Source organism: Entelurus aequoreus, linkage group LG27 (genome assembly GCF_033978785.1).
Source record: "Entelurus aequoreus isolate RoL-2023_Sb linkage group LG27, RoL_Eaeq_v1.1, whole genome shotgun sequence".
Classification (NCBI taxonomy): Eukaryota; Metazoa; Chordata; class Actinopteri; order Syngnathiformes; family Syngnathidae; genus Entelurus; species Entelurus aequoreus.
In genome coordinates, this window is record NC_084757.1 from 27,168,724 (window position 1) to 27,182,986 (window position 14,263).

The 14,263-nt window shown below is 39.5% G+C and overlaps 1 protein-coding gene across 3 annotated transcripts in view; it reads right to left on the reverse strand.

Annotated features, from left to right (window-relative positions):
- Positions 1-14,263, reverse strand: part of LOC133644512 (zinc finger protein GLIS3-like) — a 111,186-nt gene that overhangs the window by 48,435 nt on the left and 48,488 nt on the right. The window lies entirely within an intron of this gene.

A 14,263-nucleotide genomic window follows, 5' to 3' on the forward strand; every position in this document is an offset into this window, starting at 1 on the left:
TATTTCATATAGTATTGTCCCTTGAGAAGACAGATAGAAATGGTTACAAAAATGGACTGCTGTGATTCATAACGTCATGCAAGACGTTTTTTTTTCTTTTTTTCCCCCCTCTTATTCAGAACAGAAGGCGCAGCCTCAAAACAAGGTTTTAAGAGAACAAGCAAAAACACCAAACTAGGACTGACATTCTGTACAGTTTGACTTACTTGTACTGTAAGCTAAGTGAACACTGAGTTTCGTGGTGTTTTTACATTTTTTACCTGTTTTGTCCAGCCACATGGGCAACAGATATTGTTGATGTAAATGCCCGTATCTGATGTACTGTACAAAAAAGAAGCGTGGATACTGCTTCTGTTGCGTTATTTGTCTTTAACTTTATTAAATATTAGACATATTTAGTGTACGGCACAACCGGACCGAATCAGGAGGGGATAGAAAGAAGAAGAAAAAAAGACAAAAGGTGGGGATCTGTTGCGACAAGACAGAGACAGACAACAACAACAACAACAACAACAACAACAACAACAGAGCTACATCAACAAATACAGTATGTATAAATATGGTACAAGTGTTCATAAAAACTTTTTAGTGAAGTAAACAGTAATAATACAGTATTGATAATTATCACTATTATGCTATATTATGCAATAATAATAAGATTTATAGTATTAACAACATGAATAATATATATATTATTACCATTATTATTAACTCAAATGTAGCAATACATAAATTAGATAAATAGGTCCATTATAAGAGAAAGGTGAAAACAATAAGAATGAAGACAATTGAAGACATTGAAGAATGTTAATGAAGGAGATGCAAAACACAGACAAATAGATGACTACTCCCTCCTATGTTTCTAAGGCCCCTTCTACACTAAGGGGTTATCAAGGGTAAATCCCACCTAACCTTATCCTTGTCCACACACACACACAATGGTCAGTTAAGACCCCCTCAACCCCTCCATCCGCCGGCGCAACGCAACATAGTACGCATGCGCGGAAAATGCGCACGTCATAGTCACCTCCAGTGTTGCTTTGTGTGCAAGTTCTTAAGTTAAATTCAACTTATCTGAACAATATCCAGTGTTGTGGTATTTCAATTAACTGGAATCCAGTGTGCTGTGGGGCCCTATTGTAGTGAATTACACCTGAGTCATCATAAATTAATAAAATCTTTAATGGACATGTGAAAGTAAACACTGTGATAAAGAACATTTTACAACAATCAATCTAGGGATCTAGATATCTGGTCAGGACACTCCTCACTTTTTTGCCTCCACCTTCATTGTCCATTCGTTTTTGGTGACTTTATATACTCTGGACCTAGACGTTGAGTCTGTGACATACATGGCGGACAATAACTGATACAGTCTGCTTTGCCAGTCCAAAAGCATTCGCCGTTTTCCATAGTCTTCACTCGACGGCCAGGTAATACAAAGCACACGCTACCTTTTTTCGTCACATCCACGGGAGCCCGCATTCTCGTTGTCTCCCCTTCGACAAATGGACGAAGTTTTTTGGTAAGTAGAATCACAGCTGACCTGGACATTCGAAAGTTCTCTTGCCGTCTAAAATCTGTAATATTCGAAATAGCTGCAATCGCACGTTTCCTTAGCTTAAGGTATTCATGTGTGATTTCCACAAGCGTCTGTACATGTAGAAGAATGAGAAACTCTGGCATGTCTGGATGACTCGACTCCTTCTTTCCAGTGGTTAGCGCCAGTTGTTATGAATCTGGCTGTGGCGCGTTCTTTCTGACATCACTTCCTGTGTGAGGGCACGGTCTTTCTGACTTCACTTCCTCTCCGAACTCAGTATGTAAACGATCAATGAGTCCATACAAAGCTAAGAGCCATAGATTTAAAAAAAACACGGCGCACTTACCCATGTAAAAAATTATCATAGGAGGGTTACCTTAAACGATGGTTTAGTGTGGTTGACACGATGCTTAGGCTAAATAATTATTAGTTTAAAGGGTTATCCGACTTAGTGTAGACATAGCCTAAATCAGGTTCTACTGTAATATATTTTGGAAGAATTTAAGAGTTTGTCCTTCTGGAGAACATTTGCCGTCCACGCCAAGACATGGTGCACAATGGTGGCCGCCCATAACAACTCCACACCTTTTACATATCTAGTTTATTCTGTTTTTGTACATGAACGCCAACATCCAGAGTACTTGTTTGAATATGATTACATTATATGATGTTTAGTTGATAGAATTTTGGATGTATCGAGAAGAAGCTTAATTAGCTGTTAACAAGCCGATATAAAGACATCATTCTCACTTACAGGGCCCGCGAGCGTAGGGACTAAATTAAGTGTCACGCTTTTCCACAACCTGGCATTCATTGTGAGGCTCCTTCACGTACCGAAGAGCAAAATATTCATGTTAACCCTGACCTATTTTCCAATGTACCCTTCCAGAACCATAAAAGAGTTTGCTCTTGATTTATTTTCATTTGAGGGGCTTTGAAATGCAAATGTTTGTTTCCTTGCATGTCGAAAAAAAAACATCTTAAAAGCAATTTGATGTGAAATATGGATTCTGGCCACTTGACATCATCCTTAAAATAAACACGCGGGTTCTCAGTGCGAGTCTTTTTGTGCTGTTAAATAAGTGTAACTTGGCAGGCCGCAGTGTACATACACTAACGCTGGACTCCTTCACGGCTCACAACTCTCGAGGCTTCTAGACGACTGGCATTTTTTACAGTGGCCGACATTGGCAATGACTTCACGTCAAATGACAGGTCTGGCACGAAAAAAAACCGGGTAATGTGGTCAACTGCGCATTTGCACTTAGAGCTGAAGCTATCAAGGACATTGCTGTAACAAGGCCTGTTGATTTTAGCTGAATTATGGTTTTAGAGGTATTAAATATGTCATAAAAAATACCTTTAATGGAAGTGTGTCCTTGCAAAGCTTCATATCCAAAAATCCAATTCACTTTTTGTAGTTGGAACAAAACCCTGCATTCCTTAGAACAACAATGACTGCATTATGGTAATATTTATCGTTCCCAGAGTATCATATCATCCGCAAACATTTGCAAATAATAAATAAAAATGCAAAAACTGGCAGCTTATGCAGGACACAAACATTGACATTTGTGTTCAATTAGATATTAAAAGGCCAGATAAAGAAAGCAGCACATATGCGCATGAACTTAACTCAAAAGGAACATTATTCATCATTTCAAGTCACTGCAGAGACCTGCTGAGCTGTGTTGAAAACATTTCCTTGGCTCAGCATTGAGCTCATGCTAAACACTTGGACCATCTAGACATTTCTCAAAGATGACAAGCGCTGATGTTTTATTCAGTGAGTGATTTTGTCCAAACTTTGACTGCGCCTGAGCTATGCAAGGACTTTTTTTGTGGGAAGTTGAGCCACATGCACAGCTATAGCACAACTCCTACTACAATATGACATTGGCGTTTAAAACATTCACAAAGAGATATTTTCATTGCACACAAGTCATTTTACAATATGCTGTATACAGTATATGTTAATGCTACTATACAGCATATAGAAGGTCGTAAATTGCCTTTCCAGCTAGTTTTATGGGCATAATTTGGCACAGTTGGGTTCCATATGGTGGTTTGCATGTCAACCTCAAATTCAAGAGTTCAAGGATTTGAATCTCTTTTTGGGCATCTCTGTGAGGAGTTTTCATGTACTCCCTTTGTGTGTGTGTGTGTCTTTTGGGGTGAATGGGGGGGAAGGGTTTCCTCCTATTTTCCCAAAACATGATTTTGGAGAATCTAAATTATCCATAAGTCTGAGTGTCAATAGTTGATTGTCTTTATGTGTCCTGTGGTCAACCATCCTGTTTTCTTCAGGAACCTCCTACCTTCCTTTACCATATTGTTCACGTTTTTGTTTTTTTTACCTTCCATTAAAAGAAATCCTCTATTCCGCTCAGCCGTGCTAATAAAAATCAAATTTTTTCTCAGGAATATTTCCACATTTTGAAATGCAAATGTTAAGGTTGTCAGTCATTGACAGTAGTGTTGTCATAATACCAGAATTTCAGTAATCGCTAAAAGTAAAAGCTAATGAACACGTGTACTTTTAAATTCACTATTTCATTAAATTGATTAAATTGTTTATTTAAGGTCACTAGGCTACAACATATTTTTGCGCAGAATTTAAATTGCAGTACTTTTCCACATTTGAAATGCAAATGTTAGGGTTGTCAGCTGTTGTCATGATACCAGAATTTTAGTAGTTGTTGATACCAATACCTCGATATTAAAGTGTATGAAATTAAAAAAAGTTAATCCATGTACTTTTAAATTCACAATTTTATTGAGTTGATTAATTTGGTTATCCAAGAACAGTGTGCTACTTTTTGTACAGAATTTAAACTGCAGTACTTGTTGCCAAGAGGTAATTATATGTTAAAAAAATAGCAGTATAGCCTATAGCCTCTCGGTGTATCAAAAATAAAAATGAAAAATAAAAAAAGATACCAATGATTGTCACACACACTAGGTGTGGTGAGATTATCATCTGCATTTGACCCATCACCCTCACCCCCTGGGAGGTGAGGGGAGCAGTGAGCAGCAGCGGTGGCCGCGCCTGGGAATCATTTTGGTGATTTAACCCCCAATTCCAACCCTTGATGCTGAGTGCCAAGCAGGGAGGTAACGGGTCCCATTTTTATAGTCTTTGGTATGACTCGGCCGGGGTTTGAACTCACGACCTACCGATCTCAGGGCGGACACTCTAACCACGAGGAAACAAATAATACCATGCTTATGAATATGCTCACAAATAACAATATTTAAGTATTTTACATTTTTACAAGAACAGATGTTGCTTGGAGCCTTCAAGTATATAAACAATATTGTTCTTGATATTCTCTCAAAATGATGGCGGTGCGTCAACGTCATGTAGTTTCACATGAAATAAGCTAATAAACAGGCTAAAATATATATTTCAAGACAAATCTTTATGGGTTTTTTTATTATTAGCATCAACATTTCAGGGTTTTCTGTTGACATTATGCCTTTTGACTTATTTTTTGCCCACAAGCCCGTAAAAAAGAGTTGCGGGCCACACTTTGAACACCACAGGTTTATCTATTTCACCAGGGAGGCAAAAGTGTTGCCAAACAACGGAAGAGTGTCTCGAAGCTGTGTATTCTTAGTACTTATGTGATAAAGGTTGAGTTGCATGCAATTAAGTTCTGGAGGTTTTCTGTATGCAATGGTAATCAATCCACACTCCCTGGACTTGTGGTGGCAGACATCTGCTCACACTTGCGTAGTCTTTTGTGGAGACTAGGTCACTAGGGTTGTATGGTATACCGGTATTAGAATAGAACCGCAATACTAATGAATCATATTTGGTACTATACCGCCTCTGAAAAGCACCGGTAAAGTGAGTTTCTTACAAGTATCATCCCTGCAGGATGAGGAATAGCTAAACATGCTTCACCACACATCGTAGCTCACCGGTGTCAAAATCTAAACAAACGCCATTGGTGGATCTACATCTAACATCCACTGTAATGATACCAACTACAGTAGTGTATCTAGTCGATACTACTATGATTATGTCGATATTTTTTGGCATCACAACATCTTTTTTTTTTTTCCATTTATATTATGTTTATTAACTCAGGAATTATGTCCCTGGACACATGAGGACTTTGAATATGACCAATGTATGATCCTGTATGTAACGACTTGGTATCGGATTGATACCCAAATGTGTGGTATCATCCAAAACTAATGTAAAGTATCAAACAACAGAACAATAAGTGATTATTACATTTTAACAGAAGTGTAGATAGAACATGTTAAAAGAGAAAGCAAACGGATATTAACAGTAAATTAACAAGTAGATTAAGAATTCATTTTCTACCACTTGTCCTTAATAATTTGGACAAAATAATAGAATGGAAAATGACAATATGTTACTGCATATGTCAGCAGACTAAATTACGAGCCTTTGTTTGCTTACTTACCAATAAAATACAAATTTTCTTGTATGTTTACTATTTTATTTAAGGACAAACTTGCAATTAGAAACTTATGTTTAATGTACCGTAAGATTTTTTGTTAAAATAAAGCCAATAATGCAATTTTTTGTGGTCCCCTTTATTTAGAAAAGCACAGAAAAGTACCAAAAAGTATCAAAATAATTTTAGTACTGGTACCGGTACCAAAATATTGGTATCAGACAACACTAGTGGAGACTTTTCCATTTGCTGAAATGCTATCAAATGTTCTTTCTACCTTTGTAGTCAAGGAGTTGCTGAAATTGATCAATGGCGGGTAAGTGCATGTAATCATTGTTTGCATGGTGTTATCTATTGTCAAATAGGGGAGAAAAATGTCCAGGGCTTACAGAGTTCAACAATATATCCATGAATTCATCATTATTTTTCTAAAGAGACAATTAAACAAACTTTCTCAAATGACTATCCTGGTTAAGGCCTCAATTACACAAATAACAAAATTGGGATCACCCCAGTGACATACAATAAATGGGAGTAACTGCTTACCTGGTTAGAAAATCTATTCTTTGTGTCAAATTAAGAAAAATCCACTTCCAACAAAAATCTAGTTCTTAAAAAAAAGGCCTGATACCTTCCCTTGATGGGTCTGGTCAAAGATTATACAACACCCAACCTCTCGACAACTGCTTGTGCACACTTAGCCTGTCAGGTGTCATCTTACCAACATATCGAGAAAAGTCTATAACACAGTATGTCTGTGTGTCCCGTCCAGCCCCCCACCCCCCCAGCAGAACGCCAAACATGCTGTCAAACTCTATGGAGCGCTGCACCATGCAGCGGGCTGTGTAATGCAGTGCAACAAGCAGCAGGTATTTGTTAGTTAATCAGCCTTTAAATTAAGCTAAGGGACCGGGGTTGTGTTCGGGAGCAGAAAGGACTGTTTTGACTAAGCCGTCTCAGTGAGGGATCAATCCTGGAGACTCGAAGCATTTGCAAAAGATTAGCGGAGTAGTGCTGATGTACCACGCTCAGGTCAGGTAGAGGGCAGGCCTCGGACAACAGGTAAGTTTTGCCCTATTCCTCCCATCTGCTGCAGACGCTGATTTTGTTTATATGAGACATGCCGAACAATGAGATTAAAAGTTTGGGGAGTTTGAATTGAGGTTCACTTTAGGCCATGTCAACACTAAGCCGGATAACCCCTTAAACGAATAATTATTTAGCCTAAGCCCGGGTTCGGCCACACTAAATCGTTTAGGTCCCCGTCCAATTTTTTACACAGGTAAGTGCGCCGTCTATTTCTTGAATCTTCGGCTCTTAGCTTTGCATGGACTCATTGATCGTTTACAAACTGAGTTCGGAGAGGAAGTGACGCCAGAAAGACCGCGCCCCACACTGGAAGTGACGTCAGAAAGAACGCGCCACAGCCAGCTTCATAATGAAGCGGTTTCGTAACTCGAAGGTAAAGACTGGAAATATGGAGGCGAGTCATCCAGACATGCCCGTGTTTCTCCTATCGTCTGTACAGACGTTTGTGTAAATCACACATGAATACCTTAAGAGAAAGCGATTGCAGCTATTTCGGATACAACACTTCTCAGACGGCAAGAGAACTTTCGAATGTCCAGGTCAGCTGTGATTCTACTTACCGAAAAACTTTGTCTATTTGTCGAAGGAGAGTCAACGAGAATGCGGGCTCCCGTGGATGTGATTGAAAAAGTAGTGTGTGCTTTGTATTACCTGGCCGCCGAGGGAAGACTACGGAAAACACTGAATGCTTTTGGACTGGCAAAGCAGACTGTATCAGTTATTGTCCGCCATGTATGTCGTGGACTCAACGTCTAGGTCCAGAGTGTATAAAGTCACCAAAAATGAATGGACAATGAAGGTGAAGGCAAAAGAGTGAGGAGTGTCCTGACCAGATATCTAGTTCCACAAATTGATTGATGTAAAATGTTCTTTATCACATTGTCCATTAAAGATTTGATGAATTTATGATGGCTCGGGTGTGATTCACTACAATAGAGCCCCACCGCACACTGGATTCCAGTTAATTGAAATACCACAACACTGGATATTGTTCAGATAAGTTACATTTAAGAACTTGCACACAAAGCAACACTGGAGGTGACTATGACGTGCGCATTTTCCGCGCATGCGTATTAGGTCGCGTTACGCCGGCTGACGGAGGGGTTGAGGGGGTCTTAAACGACCATTGTGTGGACAAGGATAAGGTTAGGTGGGATTTACCCTGGATAACCTTAGTGTAGAAGGGGCCTTAGTAAAGATGTTGCCTCAAAAAACAGCATGATCTAGCTTGACAGAAACTAATCATACAACGGGGACTGTTTTGGTACCATCAATGTAGAAAAAGCAATGAGTCAAGTTCTTCTTTGTTGTTCACAAGAAACATTCTGTTATATGTGGTCTCCAGTGCCCGTATCTATGCTAAATAAAAAAACAACAACAAGAGTCCACATAGTCGCAGCCTAGAAATCTAATGAAAACCAACTGTGTGGGAACAATAAAATCATTTGTCATGGAGGAACGGGGGGAGATAAATTCTAAAAAGTATTTTCCAATTGGCCCAAAAGCACCAGTGTGCTTGGCCAAGTGCTCAGCACCTGGTTGTCACGGCTCTGATGCAGCCTCATTCATTTCAATGTACAACAAAGTTAGATTACAATCTAAAATGAAGCTGAAAGTGCCTGATTGGACTGTTGATCTGCACTAAACACTACAGTTAAATAACACAAAAGAACAAAAGAAAGTAATCTTTAACGCCTCTAAATGTGTGACAGATCCTCGGCAAGGATTTACAGAGAAGAAAGCCAGGTATTCCTAAATATTCCAGTCAAATATTTTTTGTAATATATAACACAGTTCTTGCTTGGAAAAGTGTATTGGTTATGAAAACCATGTGAAGCCCTGTGTTTTGTTAAGGATACCAAACAGACGTTTGAAAAGTTAAACAGTTCTCTGAGGCCCCTTCTACACTAAGCCAGCTAAGGTTATCCAGGGTAAATCCCACCTAACCTTATCCTTGTCCACACACACACACAATGGTTGTTTAAGACCCCTTCCCAACCCTCTGTTCGCCGGCGCAACGCAACATAGTACCCATGCGCGGACAATGCGCACGTCAGTCACCTCTTTGCTTTTTTTTAAATGTAACTGAACAATATCCAGTGTTGTGGTATTTCAATTAACTGGAATCCAGTGTGCTGTGGGGCCCTATTGTAGTGAATCACACCTGAGCATCATAAATTAATCAAATCCTTAATGGACACGTGGAAGTAAAAAATGTGATAAAGAACATTTTATATCAATCAATCGAGGGATCTAGATACCTGGTCAGGACACTCCTCACTCTTTTGCCTTCACCTTCATTGTCCATTCGTTTTTGGTGACTTTATATACTCTGGATCTAGACGTTGAGTATGCGACATACATGGCTGACAATAACTGATACAGTCTGCTTTGCCAGTTCAAAAGCATTCGCCGTTTTTCGTAGTCTTCCCTCGACGGCCAGGTAATACAAAGCACACGCTACCTTTTTTTTTTTAATCACATCCACGGGAGCCCACATTCTTGTTGTCTCTCCTTCGACAAATGGACAAAGTTTTTCGGTAAGTAGAATCACAGCTGACCTGGACATTCGAAAGTTCTCTTGCCCTCTGAGAAGTGTTGGATCCGAAATATAAACACGGGCATGTCTGGATGACTCGCCTCCATATTTCCAGCGGTTAGCTCAGAGTTACGAAACTGCTTTATTATGAAGCTGGCTGTGGTGCGTTCTTTCTGACATCACTTCCTGTGTGGGGCGCGATCTTTCTGGCGTCACTTCCTCTCCAAACTTAGTTTGTAAACGATCAATGAGTCCATACAAAGCTAAGAGCCGGAGATTCAAGAAATACACGGCGCATTTACCAGTGTAAAAAATTATCCAAAGAGGGGAACCTTAAACAATAATTTGGTGTGGCCGAAACGGGGCTTAGGCTAAATAATTATTTGTTAAATGAGTTATCCGGCTTAATGTAGACAGGGTCTGAGACAACACTTTGTAAATAAATAAAAAAACAGCTTCACTACATATCTTTAAAACATTTGTTTAAAAAGCCTTGTGCTCTGCCAATTATCTGTGAGTCAGCTACAGACATGGGAATTATAGGTTTTTGCTTCAGCAAATAGGCTAAACTAGCATGATGTTGATGTGGAATTATTACTAAAATGTTAGCACTGTACCTCACATATATGCTAGTGTTGCCATGGACGTAATGAGGGGTGGGAAGACATGTCCCCTGTACTTTTCCAAAAGGCAGTTTCAGTCCCCTGCACGTTTCAATGTCCAAAAAAACGGAGACAAGTCAAACACTTGTACCAGAAAACTGCCGTTGAGACTGAAGCTTGTCCCTCATTAATTGGCTTTCTGGTACTGCCTTCTTGGCAACATGACACTGATTGACAGCATGAGGCAGCTGACCAATCAGTGGTCAGATGCGAGATAAGAGCGAGTCGCAACCATTCACAAGAGAGAGCAATATTTGTGATAGAAATGTAGACATTAATTGAAAACTGTTGCTGTTAAACTGGTGAGTGAGGTCGTAAACTTTTTCAAACATCCATTCATCCATCCATCTTCTTCCGCTTATCCGAGGTCAAACACTGCTTTCGTTATATTACAGGTGCAGTTTGCAGTACCGTATTTTTTGGACAAAAAGGCGCACTAAAAATCCTTTCATTTAAAAAAAAAAAACAGTGCTTCTTATAACCCGGTGCGCCTAATGTACGTATTAATTCTGCTTGTGCTTACCGCCCTCAAAACAATTTTATTTGACACATTGTGTAATAATAAGTGTGACCAGTAGATGGCAGTCCCACATAAGAGACAAATGTGGACTGCAAGTTAACGCCTGTTCATTAAAGGCCTACTGAAACCCACTACTACCGACCACGCAATCTGATAGTTTATATATCAATGAGGAAATCTTAACATTGCAACACATGCCAATACAGCCGGGTTAACTTATAAAGTGCAATTTTAAATTTCCCGCGAAACTTCCGGTTGAAAACGTCTATGTATGATGACATATGCGCGTGACGTCAATCATTGAAACGGAAGTATTCGGACACCATTGTATCCAATACGAAAAGCTCTGTTTTCATCGCAAAATTCCACAGTATTCTGGACATCTGTGTTGGTGAATCTTTTGCAATTTGTTTAATGAACAATGAAGACTGCAAAGAAGAAAGCTGTAGGTGGGATCGGTGTATTAGCGGCTGGCTGCAGCAACACAACCAGGAGGACTTTGACTTGGATAGCAGACGCGCTATCCGACGCTAGCCGCCGACCGCATTGATGATCGGGTGAAGTCCTTCGTCGCTCCGTCGATCGCTGGAATGCAGGTGAGCACGGGTGTTGATGAGCAGATGAGGGCTGGCTGGCGTAGGTGGATAGCTAATGTTTTTAGCATAGCTCTGTGAGGTCCCGTTGCTAAGTTAGCTTCAATGGCGTCGTTAGCAACAGCATTGTTAAGCTTCGCCAGGCTGGAAAGCATTAACCGTGTAGTTACAGGTCCATGGTTTAATAGTATTGTTGATTTTCTGTCTATCCTTCCAGTCAGGGGTTTATTTATTTTGTTTCTATCTGCAGTTAAGCCCGATACTATCATGTTAGCTCCATAGCTAAAGTGCTTTGCAGATGTATTGTCGTGGAGATAAAAGTCACGGTGAATGTCCATTTCGCGTTCTCGACTCTCATTTTCAAGGGGATATAGTATCCGAGGTGGTTTAAAATACAAATTTGTGATCCACAATAGAAAAAGGAGAGAGTGTGGAATCCAATGAGCCCTTGTACCTAAGTTACGGTCAGAGCGAAAAAAGATGCATCCTGCACTGCACTCTAGTCCTTCACTCTCACGTTCCTCATCCACAAATCTTTCATCCTGGCTCAAATTAATGGGGTAATTGTCGCTTTCTCGGTCCGAATCGCTCTCGCTGCTGGTGTAAACAATGGGGAAATGTGAGGAGCCTTTCAACCTGTGACGTCACGCTACTTCCGGTACAGGCAAGGCTTTTTTTATCAGCGACCAAAAGTTGCGAACTTTATCGTCGATGTTCTCTACTAAATCCTTTCAGCAAAAATATGGCAATATCGCGAAATGATCAAGTATGACACATAGAATTGATCTGCTATGCCCGTTTAAATAAAAAAAAATTATTTCAGTAGGCCTTTAACGCACGTCTGTTCATTAAATGACGCTAGCAAGTACCCGTAAGCAAGCAACACCAAAACTTTGATATTTCATTGAGAATATAGAACATTACACAAGGTACTCAAAAATACGTCAAAATTAATGTACGAAGCCGCACCGCGTGAGCATTACGGCTACCGTAGTTAGAAGTACTGGGCTTGAACATACGGGTATTATTATGGTGTGTGTATAAGGACCCCAAAATGGCACCTATTAGGAAACATTATCTGGCGTTTTGTTTCGCAATATTATGCAAAACTAACATTTACTTCCTATTGGTACATGCTGATGTGTATTTGGGATCTGCATAAGTCCCAAAAAATGTGTGCCTTCTTTTTTGTTAAAACCTGGTGCGCTCTATGGTCCGAAAAATGCATTACACTGTATCCCATTATCACTGCCCGCCCCTTCCCAAAAAAAGGTAATTAGCTTTAAAGTTAAAAAAAACATGCAAACCCACATGTTACCAGATGGATTTTTAAGGAGATGTAAAACTGTCTAATTTCCAGCATCAAGGCTACATTTTGGCCAACACGCTTTTTAAAAATTATTGTGGGACCTCTGAGACTTTTAAGAGTGTTGAAAAATAGTATAATACCTTTCAATAAAACAGAACATGAGTGCGGCTCATTGTTTACTCATTGTTTACATTTCCAAGAAAACAAAAACGGCTGTGTGTCCTGTTTGGACGGAGCAAGTGTTGCAATAACTGTCCTTTTGCTGCCAAACGTTCAGTTCTGCAAAGCATTAACGCTCTAATTCGACTTTTCTGTTGAACCTCTGCTTTAACTTTGCAGAACTTTTGTGACAAATAAAAACCTACAATGCTCACATGTTTTTGTTAAATGACTTGTTGGAGATCCTTAGTGACCAACATAAGGTTTGTAAACTATTACTCACTCTTTTCCCTGGGTTTAAATAAAGAAACAGGGCTCCCTCATTTTAATTTTAGCAGCTGTAAATCAAAGACAGAAGGAATAGTCCAGAGGAATGATTTCCTCATTTACGAGTAAAAGAAAACGCAGCCAAGAGACGGTGTTCCTTTTAGATACAATTTGATGTGGATCGTATAAAGCAGGCGTGAGCGACGAGAGGATAACAGATGTCCCTTCTGTTGCCAGTGGAAACATTTGAGCAACAAACTCATCTGTGGGTTGTTGCTTCTCCAGTTCCAGCAGGTGAAATAACGCAGAGACCTTCCTTCAGTTTTCCTACAGTATTTGACTTCCAAAACCTGACAACAATCGGAGTAGCATAAACATAGCTCTTTTTGAGTAATTGATCTTTTTTGAAGAAAAGCACAGACGTCCGCCAAGCCATATCTCCGGATTGAAAAAAATCTTTATAACAAATCATGAATTAAGGCAGTGATCCGGATCATCCCCAAAATCTAATTACATAATTCATTTCAGACATTTCCTAAAAGTTTCATTAAAATCCACCCATAACTTTTGGAGCAATGTTGCCAGCTACTTAACACATAATTTACAGACGGAAGAAATTATTAGGACAATCCTTAGTAGGGAATACAGTGTTCCCTCTGTCATAAAGATGCAGGCAAGATCCTGAAAACTTTGCTGGAAAATTATGTTCTCAGGCAGAAAATATTCCCACACAAAAAGAAAAACACAAGCATTATGTTTCCATCATAAGAAATTGCATCTTCTTATCACCCGCCATTATCTCCTTGTTCATTGGTTCATTAAAAAGCAGCCTTCTCCTTATCGTGTGCAAAAATAACCCCGAGCATTGTAGATCACATGGCTGGCAGGAATAGTCCAAGCTTTTATTATGTTTTGTTTTGTTATTTTACTTTTTGTATTTTAACTACAAACAAGGCACCTCTAAATCCTCCACTTCCTCCGATTATGCAGCTGCTCACATTACGTACAGTCATGGTCAAAAGTTTACATACACTTGTAAAGAACATAATGTCATGGCTGTCTTAAGGTTTCCAATAATTTGTACAACTCCTATTTTTTTGTGATAGGGTGATTGGAGTACATACTTGTTGGTCACAAAAAACATTC